Genomic DNA, 18,070 nt, shown 5'->3' with positions numbered 1-18,070 from the left:
CCCGAGGGAGTCTAATGTTAAGAACAGGAGAAACACAAATTAGTTAGAGTTTAGTTTCTCTGTGCTGCAGAGGGCTTTGGTTTTGGAGCCAGCAATTTACCCTGAAAATGTCCATAAACTTTAATATCAGTCACTGTTGTCTTAATGCTACTCACAACATTTTTCATTAAGTGAAGCCTACTATTCCCAGGAACAAAAGAGGACTACTTTTACTGACCTCAAATGGGCCAATGGCAGTCGTAGAAGATTGGATGAATTGACTGTGCTGTTCAGAATCATGTGATGACATGTCTTAACTTGTCCCATCTGCTCTATTGGATAAAAGATTCAACGTCCCGTAGCTCATAAAGTTTGATAGAATAATATTCCAGCATCATAATTCATAAGGAAGATAAACATTATGCTGCACTTTGTGCTCTGATGTTTGACTACAGTTATACTTTCTGTATGTAACCTGTGTAACCAACAATGCACTGAACACTGTTGCTACCTCTTACGTAATGTTTCCCATTGACTTCAGTAAATAACCTCAATTACCTAAATAATTTCATACATCAACTCGTTTTCTAATGTCGAAGCTGTAATGGGACAATCTATAATTCATTCTTTCTTTTAATTTTCCTTCTAAGTGTTTTGTGTCATAGTGAATGAACACTGTTGTGTCATGACAGGTGGAAATTGTCTGACCACTGTGCTTATTGAGTTGTTACAGACACCTTGCCAGAGACATGACAAGGCGTACAGTAGCTGCACTCCAACCAGAAGTGGGTTGAGTCAACATTGTTTCAGTGTTATTTCAACTCCCTTAGAATAGTTAGAATAGTTTGGCAGCATCAGCTGTGCCACCAGAGACTTTGGGTTCGCGCCCATGCTCTGTTGTAACCGGCCATGACCAGGAGGTCCGGGGATATCCTTGTCTCATCGCACCAGCGACTCCTGTGGCGGGCCGGGCACAATGCGTGCTAACCAAGGTTGCCAGGTGCACGGTGTTTCCTCCAACACATTGGTGCGGCTGGCTTCCGGGTTGGATGTTACAGCTAACCCCCTACTTTTTCAATTTTTTCAATTTCCGCCTGAAGACATACCGAAATCTGCCTGTAGCTCAGGCTCAGAACCAAGGATATGCATATTCTTGATTTCATTTGAAAGAAAACACTCTGAGGTTTGTGTAAATGTGAATTGAATGTAGGAGAATATAACACAATGGATCTGGTTTAGATAATACAATGAAAAAAAACATATGTTTTTGTTCAATTTGTATTGTTGTATCATCATCTTTAAACTGAACAAGACAAAACAAACATTCAGATAGGATGATGGGGACAATTTCAGTGAAAAACAGTACTTTTTCAAAGTTTCAGAATGATAACTTCCAAAATGAGTGTACTACATGATATGTATCATGAAGTCACCCAGGTGTCCCACACAAGTAGCCCAAATGTACCCAAGTGGCCAAATTGGTGAAGTTATACATTGTGAATGGAATAACTATATACAAAATACCAAAATGGTATTCTAACACACCCACCAAAAAATGGAGAAAAAACATGAAAAAAATATATACATTTACAAAATAACACTTTCAATATTTGTAAGACCCTCAGTCCTCTACACAATATTGTGCTGCTGATGCCAGGTGCCATAGCAGTCTCTTTCTGTTGTAAAGCAGAGGGTCACCAAGCATGTGGTGCAGGTGATGGGGGACTTCATTTAGCAAAGAACACAGCGATGCCTCCATGCTGTGCCCTTTTGGCCCTGAGGCACATCCATGCCTGCAGAAATAAATTTGGGCAAATGAACACCACTTGTGGCAGGAGCTGGATGAACCAGCTTCAGTGGGGGATGAACACCTTGGCACTGGGGGCTCCCATTAGGAGTCAATGTCACTGTGAAAGAAAATGTTCAGTTAGAATAGTTTCACACATGAGCCCAGTATCAACAGGTATAATAAACAGATATTATTATATATTATATATTATTATTATTATATTAGATATATATAGAGTACAGGGAACATAAGGTTTAATATATTATTATAGACCTGCTAGATCTACTGTCTCATTTATATTATGACAGACCAACTAGATCTACTGTCTATTTTATATTATGACTTTTCAGCTAGATCTAATGTCTCTATTATATTATGACAGACCAGCTGTATCTACTGTCTCCATTTCACTTTGGCCATTGTTGTGGGCCTGCCCTCCCCTCAACAGCTTCATATAGGCTATTTCATTTCACAAATAATATTTTTTATTATTAATTTCAAACAACAGCATTGGCATGAGAAAAACGTACCAGTCCAAAACGATGTCCTCTCCGCTCTCTATTCTCAGATAATCAGATAATTGTATTATTTCTCAGTAAATCCTTTTTAAAATCTGACAACGCAGTTGGATTAGCAAGATTCTAGGCTTTCGAAACATGTGAGACCCTTGTATTTTCATTAATGTTTAATATGACTATTTATGTAGCGATCACCGTATGTTGTCGAATTTCATCCCGCTAACGGGTTCTGTGTGCAGAGAGGTTATGGAGTGTTGAATCAGATGACCTAGCCTCCACAGTCACCCGACCTCAACCCAATTGAGATGGCTTGGGATGAGTTGGACTGTAGAGTAAAGGAAAAGCAGCCAACAAATGCTCAGCATATGTGGGAACTCCTTCAAGACTGTTGGGAAAGCATTCCAGATGAAGCTGGTTGAGAGAATACCAAGAGTGTGCAAAGCTGTCATCAAGGAAAAGGGTGGCTACTTTGAAAAAACTAAAATATTAAATATATTTAGATTTGTTTAACACTTTCTTGGTTACTACATGATTCCATGTGTGTTATTTCATATGTTTGATGTATTCACAATTATTTTACAATGTACAAAATAGTAAAAAAAAGAAAAGAAAAACACCCTTTAATGAGTAGGGGTGTCTAAACGTTTGACTGGTACTGTATGTAGAGATAGAGAGAGGGAAAGGGGAGAGAGGGGGGACAGAACTAAAGGGAGGGAAAGAGAGAGAGGGAGAGAGAGGGAAAGGGGGAGAGTGAGAGGGGGAAAGAGAGAGAGGGAGAGAGAGAGAGGGAAAGAGTGAGAGTGAAGGAGAGAGAGGTATAAAGGAGAGAGTGAGAAAGAGGGAGGGAGAGATACATAATTCAATTGAGAAAGACAGAGAGAGAGAGAGATGGGAGAAATGGGGAGAGAGAGACGGAGAGTGAGGGAGAGCAAGCGAAAGAGAAAAAAGAGAGAGAAAGCAAAGGAGAGATGCCGGGAGAGGTACATGCTATCCAGCTGAAAAGGCATACTACACAACAAAAAGTGAAGGAAGGAGGGAGGGGATATTCCAGACAGCAATTGCTGGAGCTGCATGGGGGCAGATCCAAGGCCTTGGGCTGATATTAAAGTGACTTGTGAGGAGCAGGCACAGACAGACAGGACATGCCTCTAAACAAGGCTGGCACCACTGAGGAATGGGCCTGACCTTCCTCCCATCCTTGTAGCCCACGGTAACTAACCCTCAAACACAGTACGCCTACCTGCTGGGTTTCCAGGTTGGAGGAAGTTTTGTGCAATGTATGAAGGTTCTTGAGATGTTCATCTAACTGTTGATAGGGATAAAAGATACATGCACCAACTGGGTTGCCAGGGTGAGTGAGGTTATGTACAAAAGTTATGGAGATTCTCCAACTGTTGGGCAAGGTGAGTGTTGGGCAAAGTGAGAGATAAAAGCTACACCTCGACTGTGAAGATATATCGGGACAATGTCCTGCGGTCTACTAACTAGATGTAATACTCTTGTGCTCAAGGTATGTTTCTTGAATGTTGTGTTATGGGTTTTTGAAAATATATATTTCTTCTCTTTCTGCATCCCCAAGGAAATACATTCAAGTTGAGGAAGGGAGAATGATTTCCTTTAGTACAGTACAGTACCTATGTATAGCACTTACAGAAATGTCTCTCATATTGCTAATATTTTTTCACCAAAATACTTGCAAACTCATTAAAAATCCTGATTCTCTATAAGAGTAGCCAATGCAGGTGGTCCGACCTCCACTATATAAAAACCCTAACAGTGTGTTTGTGATTGCACCAAACTCCATGTAATGATAACAAAACAGCTTGATTGCCCAGTTATTGTGACGGGCAAAAATAATCACAATATACATAATTGGGCTGAGAAGACGTCATTAAGTTGAGTTATAATTAAACATAATTGTCAGTTTGGATGTAAACAGGTTAAATTACACTTGTTCTTAGTTTGTGGGAGACCAAATCAGTATTCTACTACCATAGTAAAAAATTGAATTGCCTGAGGTTATGGTACTGATTTATAGACCTAGATTCAAATACTATTTGAAGTAATTTAAAATACTTTAGTTAGGTTTGATTGAGCTTGCCTGGCACAATGGAACTAATAGGATAGTCACACAATTGCAAACCCTGCCCAACTGGCACTCGAGGCAGACAAAAGCAAATGCTAGTATTTCTCATAGTATTTGATCCCAGGTCTTCTTTTACAGTCTACCAAACACATTGGAAAAATATCAGTACAAATTTGATACTGGTAACAAAATACTTTGCATTGACAATCTGTGACGATTCTTAACAAAACTCATAGGATGTTGAATATCCCATATGGGTTCAAACAACCCGACCTCATGCAAGGGGAACAGAAAGATATGCACGCATTTAATTTACAGTTACAAGCATTGTTCATGGAAACATACCAAACAAGAGATACATATACATGTCTAACCTGAATCCCCTACTGCTGTCTCTGTTGTACACACACAATCCCACCCTTTCAAAGCACTCACATGTTTCAGTGAGCCTATGCAATACCTGTGTGAAAGAACAGTTTTAAGACGCAAAGGTCCAGTAAGGTTAGGATTTGTGCAGCGCTGGCCTATCGATTATGTTTGAGATATACACCTCTGTGTGTGTGTGTGTGTGTGTGTGTGTGTGTGTGTGTGTGTGTGTGTGTGTGTGTGTGTGTGTGTGTGTGTGTGTGTGTGTGTGTGTGTGTGTGTGTGTGTGTGTGTGTGTGTGTGTGTGTGTGTGTGTGTGTGTGTGTGTGTGTGTGTGTGTTTGTGCTTGCATGTATGTGTGTGTGTGAGACTCAGTGTTTGTATGTGTGAGCATGTTTGCATGAGTGATGCGTGCTTGTGTTCACACTCTCAGTTGTTTGTGAGGCTGTGCAGGAGTGTGTGTATCCCAGTAATGGTGTGTTCCCTGATTATGTGTTTATTGCTGTAAGTCAATGGGGCTTTGATGCCTTCAGTTGCCTGGTCTGACACGGTAGTTAACAGTCCAACTGGCTCCATAGAAGGTGGGGTCGGTAGACAACATAACTTAGTCACAGCAGCCACTATAATTACGTTTATTGGACCTGTCACTCAATGACCCACCCAGTCCAGTCCGAGCATACGGGATGGCTGACTTCAGTCTGACTTCTATGGGAGTTGCTACAAGCAGCCTCTTTAACGGTTAACTTTGAAATGCCAAAGGGACGAACGAGGGATCCTTTACTCTTTCAATATCGGCAGTTGTCACATAACCTCTGACAGTACTCCGTTCTCAACTTCTCCACTTCTCTTTCCCTCCTTTCGCATATTTTTTTGTTTTTGTCGTTTTCATGCTCTTTCTACCCATCTTGAAATGTGCTTTGACAAACTGATTGTCCTTTGGCATGACGTCATGTAATGAGGCACATTATGTTACTGGAAAAGAATAGAAATATGAAAGTAAAATACAGTCTCTTAAAGAGGAAAATCCAATTTCACCCAAAGGTTCAACCAAATATGACTTATCTTCTTACTGTGTACCTTTATGATGATATTTTCCAGGAGCCAGGCAGCTAGTGTGGTTTTGACTGAAGGAAAGAACAAGTTGAAAGTATTTACAATGTTCTATTATTGCTCATGTGTCTCAATGGGTTTCAGCACTGTTGGAAGTACCCTAGATACGTGTAGCTTCACGCACAGTGACACTTTAGAGTTGGACTAATGTACACAGTGACAATACATAATTACTTACATACAGTGAGCTACAAAATTAGTGGGACAGTGACAAATGTTTTGTTGATTTTGCTCTGTACTCCAGCACTTTGAATTTGAAATGATATGTGTGGGTATTTTCATCCCTTTAGGGTGAACTGTTTAAAAATTACAGCACTTTTTCTACATAGTCCCCCCATTTTAGAGGACCAAAAGTATTGGTCACTTATATTTGTATTAAAGTATTAAAACGTTTAGGATTTGGTCCCATATTCATAGCACGCAATGATTATATCAAGCTTGTTACTCTACAATCTTGTTGGATGGATTTGCTGTTTTTTGGGTTGTTTCAGATTATTTTATATCGTAATCATGGTAGCATCCACATTAATGTAGAATTATTTAGAAACACATTATATTCTTATTTACAATTAAAGTTACTCCAGAATTACACAATACATTGTTACCTATTAATTTCTATTGGGCACAAAATTATCCGAAACAAAACAAACAGCAAATGCATCCAACAAGTTTGTAGCGTCACAAGGTTGATGTAATCATTGCACGCTAGGAATAAGCAGTGGTGGAAAAGGTACTTACTTGAGTAAAAGTATAGATATGTTAATAGAAAGTTATTCAAGTAAAAGTATAGATATGTTAATAGAAAGTTATTCCAGTAAAAGTATAGATATGTTAATAGAAAGTTATTCCAGTAAAAGTATAGATATGTTAATAGAAAGTTATTCCAGTAAAAGTATAGATATGTTAATAGAAAGTTATTCCAGTAAAAGTATAGATATGTTAATAGAAAGTTATTCCAGTAAAAGTATAGATATGTTAACAGAAAGTTATTCCAGTAAAAGTATAGATATGTTAATAGAAAGTTATTCAAGTAAAAGTCACCCAGTAAAATACTTTTTGACTATAAGTTTAAAATATTCTTAAGTATCAAAAGTCAATTAAATTGCTAAAATATACTTAAGTATCAAAAGTAAAAGTAAAAGTATGAATAATTTCAAATTCCTTATATAAAGCAAAGCAGACGCCACTATTTGTTATTTTTTAAATGTATGGATAGCCACGGACAACACTCAGACATTACTTGCAAAAAAGATGCATTTGTGTTTAGTGAGTCCGCCAGACCGTAGGCAGTGCAGATGACCAATTGTTCTCTTGTTAAGTGTGTGAATTTCACAATTTTCCTGTCCTACTAAGCATTCAAAATGTACTCTGGGTTGTCAGGGAAAATATATGGAGTTAAAAGTACAATATTTTCTCTGGGAATGTAGTGAAGTAAAAGTAAAAGTTGTCAAAAATATAAATAGTAAAGTAAAAGATGCAGTTAAGGGGGCCCTTGATTTCAAACAGGGTTCAAGAAGTTAGAGTACATGCATCCTGGTGAGGCAGTAAAAGTATTTTTACGAATGCCTGAGATATTTGTGGTCCTAATTACATTCATTTCGCTCCTGGCGTTTTTAAGGTAAAACACTTAGCTCTGGTATTTTCATTCCCTTTGTACACCATTGTAATGAACACAAACCCATAATTGTTTCTCACCCATGGGCACAAGATTTTCCAATTTTCCATTGCGCGCTCGGCTGCCGTGCCATGTTCTCCTCAGGTAATGCAGGGACTTTGACTAAGAAAGAGCAGAGAACGGATGCCAAGAGTGTGTTTAATAAAGCCATATATATATATACTGTATACATGTATTTATTTATAAATGCCTTCCTGTGTTTTGCATATGCTTCATACACTCTACCTGTAGAGTCTTTGGAAAAAGACTCACTCATGAGGTCCACGTTTTGTTCTGAAGTGGGATAGGGGCTCTTCTCATTTAAACAGTATTTTTTTCACCCCAATGTGTACAGATGTATGCTTGCTAAATAATAGATTTGTTTATTGGAATTAGTAGTCTAGTGGATGTTAAATGTCTTAGAATGAGCAACTTATTTTGTAGTAGTCCTAAACCCTGGCCTAAAAACCCTGGCCTTAAACATCCTGGCCTAAACATCATGTCCTAAATATCCTGGCCTAAAACCCTGGCCTAAACATCCTGGCCTAAATATCCTGGCCTAAACATCCTGGCCTAAAATGCTGAAAAGTAACTTTGTACATGTAGCATTAGGTTCCACAATAAGGAAAAACATAATTGGTGGGGAAAACAACCTTGCTGGCACAAAGAGAGCATTAATTTAATGGTTGTTTGTTTCTCACCCTTGACTTGAAAGTGGATGTCATTCACTTTATTATATATTTTTTTAGTATATTGGGACATTTTTTACGTTAATAAAATGTTACTTGACTTGACACCCAGCATATGGGGTGCTACAATTGGACATTGGATGCATATTGTCTAACCTATCTTCTTCAATTTAATGGATAAGCTCTCAGAACATAAATCATGAATTAAATTAATTTATAAACTAAATGGTAATATTTTATACATCAATCCGTTAATGGATATCTATTTCAGCAAGATCTTAAAGGAGCTTTGACTATATAAACTGTACACTTCGATACAAATCAAATCAATCAAATTGTATTTGTCACATGCGCCAAATACAAAAGGTGTAGACTTTACTGTGAAATGCCTACTTACGAGCACTTTCCCAGCAATGCAGAGTCCAAAAGTAAGAAAATTGTGTGAAATAAGACCCCCCCAAAATAGTAACACAATAAAATAAAACAATTCCGGAGTTCTAAATTGAGCAGCTGCTGAAAAATGAGCTCCTGTATTTATTGAGATTTAAATGTTTTTTTAGAGTGAAGTACATCGAAAAAATCAAGAGAAAACTGCAAGACTCAATAGAAGACAAAACAAGGAACAAACTAAACAAGACAGGCTTTTGAAAAATTAACTATTTTTTTCATAAAATTGTACAGTTATCTTAGCTAGGTGAATTGCTAGCAGAATTGTTTACTTGTTGCTAAGCAGTTGCTAGGGACTCTCCTGGAAGAAGCTAGCTAGCTTACAAAGAATAACAACAAAAAATATCTAGTTAACAGAAGAAAGGAAGACAAAATAAGGACAAAAGAAGGACAGAAGAAAAAGGAAAAGAAAGAGGACAACAAAGTGAAACAGTCAGCACTTCTATTGCAACTTCGTATTTCGTCGTCCTAACGTAGTCTACACTGCTATCTGCCCAGCAGCTAGCCAGCTAGCAAACGTCCACCGTCTACCGAATAGCAGCACTGTAGAAACTATTACACTCAACTGAACGACTTGATTAGTGTAGTGTTAGCTAGCTACATAGTTGTCTTTGCTGTCTTCGTATCCAAGATAATTGTGTAGTTTAGAGCGTGTAGTCTTAGAGTGATTATCTTAATTTACCGAGGTTAGCTAGCCAGCTATTTGTCTTCCTTAACGTAGGAGACACTGCTAGCTAGCCAACAGCTAGCCAACGTCTACTGAATAGAACTTCCGCACTCAACAACCCGGTCGCATTCCGCTTCGCTCCACAGGTAGTATCACATTTTTCATTTCATTTCATTACAGCACAACGGTTTGATTTGTTTGATCGTAGCTAGCTACATAGCTAGCTACATAGCCGTCTGTGTATCAAAGATAATTGTGTAGTCTAGAGCGATTTTCTAGGTTAGCTAGCCAGCTATTGTCGTTCTTTTAACGCAACGTAACGTAATCAACACTGCTAGCTAGCCAGCTAGCCCCCGAATAGCAGCACTGTAGAAACTACTACACTCAACGGAACGACTTGATTAGTGTAGTGTCAACAACGCAGCCACTGTCAGCTAGCCTACAAAGTCAACAACGCAGCCACTGCCAGCTAGCCTACTTCAGCAGTACTGTATCATTTTTAATAATTTTAGTCAATAAGATTCTTGCTACGTAAGCTTAACTTTCTGAACATTCGAGACGTGTAGTCCACTTGTCATTCCAATCTCCTTGCATTAGCGTAGCCTCTTCTGTAGCCTGTCAACTATGTGTCTGTCTATCCCTGTTCTCTCCTCTCTGCACAGACCATACAAACGCTCCACACCGCGTGGCCGCTGCCACCCTAATCTGGTGGTCCCAGCGCGCACGACCCACGTGGAGTTCCAGGTCTCCGGTAGCCTCTGGAACTGCCGATCTGCAGCCAACAAGGCAGAGTTCATCTCAGCCTATGCCTCCCTCCAGTCCCTCGACTTCTTGGCACTGACAGAAACATGGATCACCACAGATAACACTGCTACTCCTACTGCTCTCTCTTCGTCCGCCCACGTGTTCTCGCACACCCCGAGAGCTTCTGGTCAGCGGGGTGGTGGCATAGGGATCCTTATCTCTCCCATGTGGTCATTCTCTCTTTCTCCCCTTACCCATCTGTCTATCGCCTCCTTTGAATTTCATGCTGTCACAGTTACCAGCCCTTTCAAGCTTAACATCCTTATCATTTATCGCCCTCCAGGTCCCCTCGGAGAGTTCATCAATGAGCTTGATGCCTTGATAAGCTCCTTTCCTGAGGACGGCTCACCTCTCACAGTTCTGGGCGACTTTAACCTCCCCACGTCTACCTTTGACTCATTCCTCTCTGCCTCCTTCTTTCCACTCCTCTCCTCTTTTGACCTCACCCTCTCACCTTCCCCCCTACTCACAAGGCAGGCAATACGCTCGACCTCATCTTTACTAGATGCTGTTCTTCCACTAACCTCATTGCAACTCCCCTCCAAGTCTCCGACCACTACCTTGTATCCTTTTCCCTCTCGCTCTCATCCAACACTTCCCACACTGCCCCTACTCGGATGGTATCGCGCCGTCCCAACCTTCGCTCTCTCTCCCCCGCTACTCTCTCCTCTTCCATCCTATCATCTCTTCCCTCTGCTCAAACCTTCTCCAACCTATCTCCTGATTCTGCCTCCTCAACCCTCCTCTCCTCCCTTTCTGCATCCTTTGACTCTCTATGTCCCCTATCTTCCAGGCCGGCTCGGTCCTCCCCTCCCGCTCCGTGGCTTGACGACTCAATGCGAGCTCACAGAACAGGGCTCCGGAAGGCCGAGCGGAAATGGAGGAAAACTCGCCTCCCTGCGGACCTGGCATCCTTTCACTCCCTCCTCTCTACATTTTCCTCCTCTGTCTCTGCTGCTAAAGCCACTTTCTACCACTCTAAATTCCAAGCATCTGCCTCTAACCCTAGGAAGCTCTTTGCCACATTCTCCTCCCTCCTGAATCCTCCTCCCCCTCCCCCCCTCCTCCCTCTCTGCAGATGACTTCGTCAACCATTTTGAAAAGAAGATCGACGACATCCGATCCTCGTTTGCTAAGTCAAACAACACCGCTGGTTCTGCTCACACTGCCCTACCCTGTGCTCTGACCTCTTTCTCCCCTCTCTCTCCAGATGAAATCTCGCGTCTTGTGACGGCCGGCCGCCCAACAACCTGCCCGCTCGACCCTATCCCCTCCTCTCTTCTCCAGACCATTTCCGGAGACCTTCTCCCTTACCTCACCTCGCTCATCAACTTATCCCTGACCGCTGGCTACGTCCCTTCCGTCTTCAAGAGAGCGAGAGTTGCACCCCTTCTGAAAAAACCTACACTCGATCCCTCCGATGTCAACAACTACAGACCAGTATCCCTTCTTTCTTTTCTCTCCAAAACTCTTGAACGTGCCGTCCTTGGTCAGCTCTCCCGCTATCTCTCTCAGAATGACCTTCTTGATCCAAATCAGTCAGGTTTCAAGACTAGTCATTCAACTGAGACTGCTCTTCTCTGTATCACGGAGGCGCTCCGCACCGCTAAAGCTAACTCTCTCTCCTCTGCTCTCATCCTTCTAGACCTATCGGCTGCCTTCGATACAGTGAACCATCAGATCCTCCTCTCCACCCTCTCCGAGTTGGGCATCTCCGGCGCGGCCCACGCTTGGATTGCGTCCTACCTGACAGGTCGCTCCTACCAGGTGGCGTGGCGAGAATCTGTCTCCTCACCACGCGCTCTCACCACTGGTGTCCCCCAGGGCTCTGTTCTAGGCCCTCTCCTATTCTCGCTATACACCAAGTCACTTGGCTCTGTCATAACCTCACATGGTCTCTCCTATCATTGCTATGCAGACGACACACAATTAATCTTCTCCTTTCCCCCTTCTGATGACCAGGTGGCGAATCGCATCTCTGCATGTCTGGCAGACATATCAGTGTGGATGACGGATCACCACCTCAAGCTGAACTTCGGCAAGACGGAGCTGCTCTTCCTCCCGGGAAGGACTGCCTGTTCCATGATCTCGCCATCACGGTTGACAACTCCATTGTGTCCTCCTCCCAGAGCGCTAAGAACCTTGGCGTGATCCTGGACAACAAACTGTCGTTCTCAACTAACATCAAGGCGGTGGCCCGTTCCTGTAGGTTCATGCTCTACAACATCCGCAGAGTACGACCCTGCCTCACACAGGAAGCGGTGCAGGTCCTAATCCAGGCACTTGTCATCTCCCGTCTGGATTACTGCAACTCGCTGTTGGCTGGGCTCCCTGCCTGTGCCATTAAACCCCTACAACTCATCCAGAACGCCGCAGCCCGTCTAGTGTTCAACCTTCCCAAGTTCTCTCACGTCACCCCGCTCCTCCGCTCTCTCCACTGGCTTCCAGTTGAAGCTCGCATCCGCTACAAGACCATGGTGCTTGCCTACGGAGCTGTGAGGGGAATGGCACCTCAGTACCTCCAGGCTCTGATCAGGCCCTACACCCAAATAAGGGCACTGCGTTCATCCACCTCTGGCCTGCTCGCCTCCCTACCACTGAGGAAGTACAGTTCCCGCTCAGCTCAGTCAAAACTGTTCGCTGCTCTGGCTCCCCAATGGTGGAACAAACTCCCTCACGACGCCAGGACAGCGGAGTCAATCACCACCTTCCGGAGACACCTGAAACCCCACCTCTTTAAGGAATACCTAGGATAGGATAAAGTAATCCTTCTCACCCCCCTTCCCCCCTTAAAATATTTAGATGCACTATTGTAAAGTGGTTGTTCCACTGGATGTCATAAGGTGAATGCACCAATTTGTAAGTCGCTCTGGATAAGAGCGTCTGCTAAATGACTTAAATGTAAATGTAAATGTAAAATACTTATAACAAGGCTATCTAAATGTACTACTTGTACTCCTTGTACTGGTACTCCTTATTAATTCATCAATGTGCTGGGGTATGAAGTAGTTGAAGTAATATAGTATGTACATGTGGGTAGGGGTAAAAGTGACTAGAAAATCAGGATGAAAGTGTGTGTGTGTGTGTGTGTGTGTGTGTGTGTGTGTGTGTGTGTGTGTGTGTGTGTGTGTGTGTGTGTGTGTGTGTGTGTGTGTGTGTGTGTGTGTGTGTGTGTGTGTGTGTGTGTGTGTGTGTGTGTGTGTGTGTGTGTGTGTGTGTGTGTGTGTGTGTGTGTGTGTGCATTAGAGTGTGTAGGTAAAGTCCAATGAGTGTGTAGGTAAAGTCCAGTGAGTGTGTAGGTAGAGTCCAGTGAGTGTGTAGGTAGAGTCCAGTGAGGGTGTAGGTAAAGTCCAGTGAGTGTGTAGGTAAAGTCCAGTGAGTGCGTAGGTAAAGTCCAGTGAGTGTGTAGGTAGAGTCCAGTGAGTGTGTAGGTAGAGTCCAGTGAGTGTGTAGGTAGAGTCCAGTGAGTGTCTAGGTAGAGTCCATTGAGTGTGTAGGTAAAGTACAGTGAGTGTGTAGGTAAAGTCCAGTGAGTGTGTAGGTAGAGTCCAGTGAGTGTGTAGGTAAAGTCCAGTGAGTGTGTAGGTAAAGTCCAGTGAGTGTGTAGGTAGAGTCCAGTGAGTGTGTAGGTAGAGTCCAGTGAGTGTGTAGGTAGAGTCCAGTGAGTGTGTAGGTAGAGTCCAGTGAGTGTGTAGGTAGAGTCCAGTGAGTGTGTAGGTAGAGTCCAGTGAGTGTGTAGGTAGAGTCCAGTGAGTGTGTAGGTAAAGTCCAGTGAGTGTGTAGGTAGAGTCCAGTGAGTGTGTAGGTAGAGTCCAGTGAGGGTGTAGGTAAAGTCCAGTGAGTGTGTAGGTAAAGTCCAGTGAGTGCGTAGGTAAAGTCCAGTGAGTGCGTAGGTAAAGTCCAGTGAGTGCGTAGGTAAAGTCCAGTGAGTGTGTAGGTAGAGTCCAGTGAGTGTGTAGGTAGAGTCCAGTGAGTGTGTAGGTAGAGTCCAGTGAGTGTCTAGGTAGAGTCCATTGAGTGTGTAGGTAAAGTCCAGTGAGTGTGTAGGTAAAGTCCAGTGAGTGCGTAGGTAAAGTCCAGTGAGTGTGTAGGTAGAGTCCAGTGAGTGTGTAGGTAGAGTCCAGTGAGTGTGTAGGTAGAGTCCAGTGAGTGTCTAGGTAGAGTCCATTAAGTGTGTAGGTAAAGTACAGTGAGTGTGTAGGTAAAGTCCAGTGAGTGTGTAGGTAAAGTCCAGTGAGTGTGTAGGTAAAGTCCAGTGAGTGTGTAGGTAAAGTCCAGTGAGTGTGTAGGTAGAGTCCAGTGAGTGTGTAGGTAGAGTCCAGTGAGTGTGTAGGTAGAGTCCAGTGAGTGTGTAGGTAAAGTCCAGTGAGTGTGTAGGTAGAGTCCAGTGAGTGTGTAGGTAGAGTCCAGTGAGTGTGTAGGTAGAGTCCAGTGAGTGTGTAGGTAGAGTCCAGTGAGTGTGTAGGTAGAGTCCAGTGAGTGTGTAGGTAGAGTCCAGTGAGTGTGTAGGTAGAGTCCAGTGAGTGTGTAGGTAAAGTCCAGTGAGTGTGTAGGTAGAGTCCAGTGAGTGTGTAGGTAGAGTCCAGTGAGTGTGTAGGTAAAGTCCAGTGAGTGTGTAGGTAAATCTAAACGTACTACTTGTACTCCTTGTACTGGTACTCCTTATTAATTCATCAATGTGCTGGGGTATGAAGTAGTTGAAGTAATATAGTATGTACATGTGGGTAGGGGTAAAAGTGACTAGAAAATCATGATGAAAGTGTGTGTGTGTGTGTGTGTGTGTGTGTGTGTGTGTGTGTGTGTGTGTGTGTGTGTGTGTGTGTGTGTGTGTGTGTGTGTGTGTGTGTGTGTGTGTGTGTGTGTGTGTGTGTGTGTGTGTGTGTGTGTGTGTGTGTGTGTGTGTGTGCATTAGAGTGTGTAGGTAAAGTCCAATGAGTGTGTAGGTAAAGTCCAGTGAGTGTGTAGGTAAAGTCCAGTGAGTGTGTAGGTAGAGTCACACTCATGAAACACATTTTACAACCTCTTTTTAAGCAAGCTATTACTCAGGTAGAGTGTGGTCCATTTACCAACTGTTTTCATGCTTCAAAGCAGCTAGCATAAGATGTTTGTTTCATTGGGGGCTCCCACTTAGAGTATGACGGTCTCGATGTCAACTGTTATTTTACACAACTACAATTTATGAGCATTCCATACTGTCCTTTCAATTGATTGAAGTATCTTGGAGAGTTATGCAGAACTGGTCAATGGTCTAGCTGTAATGGTGTGACTAGGGTTCTCCAGAAGTCTTTGTTGGAGGATTCTTGATTTCCTACGTATTCCCTCTGGATCCTGCGAATCCTCCAACTGGGAGTTTGGGGAAAACAGAGACATTATTGAAGATCCAGACATTTGCAACCCTAGGTGTGACTTTGAATGGGAGACATGGAGAATGTTCCTGGGTTGCTTACCCATTTATGTGTGTAAATTACTCTATGCTTAAAATCAAACATTGTCTCTAGATCGAGAGTCAAGAAAGCATTGAAAAAATAACATATTAATATGAATTATATGAATTACACCTGCATTGAATGAATGATAAAGTACAAACAAAAAGACAGTGGAGGATGGGATCGAATGAAGTTGCATGTGTGAGTGCTTAGTGGTTGAGATGCAGCCCTCTTTACTAACACAGGAGGGTGCTAGCTTAGCTTACCTTTATTGCCCGTAGCCCTCCGGCACTGACCGAGGATCAGCTTATCCTCCCCATATCTAAACCTTAACCATTAGTGGAGAAAATATAACACCAACCTTAGATCAGTTTCTAGTTTAACTTCAGCCTATACTCTGTATCACATATCCACAGAGGAGGGGATGTTGCTGTGAGATGCAAATGTGTGTGTGTGTGTTAGTGTGTGTACGGTACGAACACGTGTTTATGTACGTAGCAGGTCATATCTTTGAATCTTGATGATATTTGGTTCTCGTCATTATACACCTCCCATTTTACACCTCAACATGTGAACGTGAAACTGCATGTTTCCTAAACAGATTTCAAGATATGTTGGCTTGTCTTTAAATGTATCTTTTTATGACTGTCTGGGATGTATGGATCAGTGGAGGCTCCTCAGAGGAGGAAGGGGAAGACCATCCTCCTCAGTGAATTTCATAAAATTATCTGAACTTTATACGTCTTTTGAAGTACAGTTGCCCTCATGATCCTGTCAAATATGTGTGTGTGTGTGTGTGCGTGTTTGTGTGTAAGCATGTGTGTTCGTGTGTGTGTGTTTGTATGTGTGTGTGTGTGCATGTGTGTGTGTGTGCGTGTGTGTTTGTGTGCATGCATGTGTGTGTGTGTGTGTGTGTGTGTGTGTGTGTGTGTGTGTGTGTGTGTGTGTGTGTGTGTGTGTGTGTGTGTGTGTGTGTGTGTGTGTGTGTGTGTGTGTGTGTGTGTGTGTGTGTGTGTGTGTGTGTGTGAGTGAGTGTGTGTGTGCATATGCACACACACACACACACACAAAAACACATGCATGCACACAAACACGCACGCACGCACACACACACGCACAATCACACACACACGCACAATCACACACACACATAGGTGTGACAGGGTCATGAGGGCAACTGTACAGACTTTTAAAGTTCACACTTGCTTACAGTAAAATATGTAGGAAAACACGCACGCATGAACGCACACACATATCACATTCCACAGAGACTGTAAGTGACAGGGTCATCAGAGGGAACTGTGAGAAATGGACAGAGTCCTAGAGATCAAGCTGTTTAATGAGATGCTAGCTTACATTCTGGGTGGTATTGTCACTTCACTGAGTGTGTCCAAAAATCTGCATGTGTTTTCAAATGTGCATGTGATTAAAATATGATCTTTCTTTCTCTGTGCTTTGAGAAATCAAACATACAAATTTTCTGAAAATCCCACTATAATCATAATAATGTTTTGTTAAGTAGTCCAGTATATCAGTAGGTCTACTCAGTGGTGTCAAGTGTCTGGAAGGAGCAAAAATGTGAGAAAGAATGGGGACATTGTTGCCAGAAATGTTAGCACATACTGTATGTATGAACTGTTGGTGACTATATGGATGAGTGAACAAGACAGTACTGTGGTATGTATGCATCTGCCTCTTCCCAGGCTAACCTGCCTGTTCCCAGGCTAACCTGCCAAGGGGTGGCAGGTAAACTAGTGGTTAAAGCATTGGGCCAGTAACCAAAAGGCTGCTGGATCAAATAACTGAGCTGACAAGGTAAAAATCTGTCATTCTGCCCTTGAACAAGGCAGTTAACCCACTGTTCCCTGGTAGGCCGTCATTGTAAGTGAGTCTCTCTGAGGGGAGTCTGTTGTGGTGCACTAGCAGTGGACATGAGCTGATACATGCACTCTCTCTACAGGCACAGGCAATAGGAGCCAGGCAGTGCCTCCCCTTGGAAGATATATCATCTGATGTTACATCCTGACAGAAGAGAAGAGGAGAGTTGCAAAAGCATTGTCTTTCAACTTTATTGACAAAACGTTGGCCAATATGACCATGCAAGTGTCAAATTGGTCTGAAAGAAAGAACAATGTATAATAATAGCAAGATAAGTTAGGTCATTGTGAAATGCATCACTATTATCAACTGCCAAGTAATTTCCTTTGTTCTCTGATTGAATCTAGTCCAATCTAATATCAGCAGTTAAACATAACATTTTATTGGAGAAGATCCCATAAACACAGTTTGTACAAATTGCTACACAGTCCTGTTTGGAACATGTTTCAAATATTTGCCATAAAACTCAATAACCCGAATGCAACCTTACTAAAATAAACTGCTTAAGTACAATTCAAATCTGCTGTTTAAGAACCTTATATCAAGGATTTTTCATTGTAAAATGTTGTGTGTTTTTTTATGACCAAATTGAATCTGGCAATCTGGTTTTTAGACTTGCAAATAAAATTATATAATGCGTGCCTAAGAAGTCAGTGG

This window comes from Oncorhynchus gorbuscha, linkage group LG03 (genome assembly GCF_021184085.1).
Source record: "Oncorhynchus gorbuscha isolate QuinsamMale2020 ecotype Even-year linkage group LG03, OgorEven_v1.0, whole genome shotgun sequence".
Lineage (NCBI taxonomy): Eukaryota > Metazoa > Chordata > Actinopteri > Salmoniformes > Salmonidae > Oncorhynchus > Oncorhynchus gorbuscha.
The sequence above is the reverse complement of the archived record's forward strand: the minus strand, read 5'-3'. Positions refer to the sequence as shown.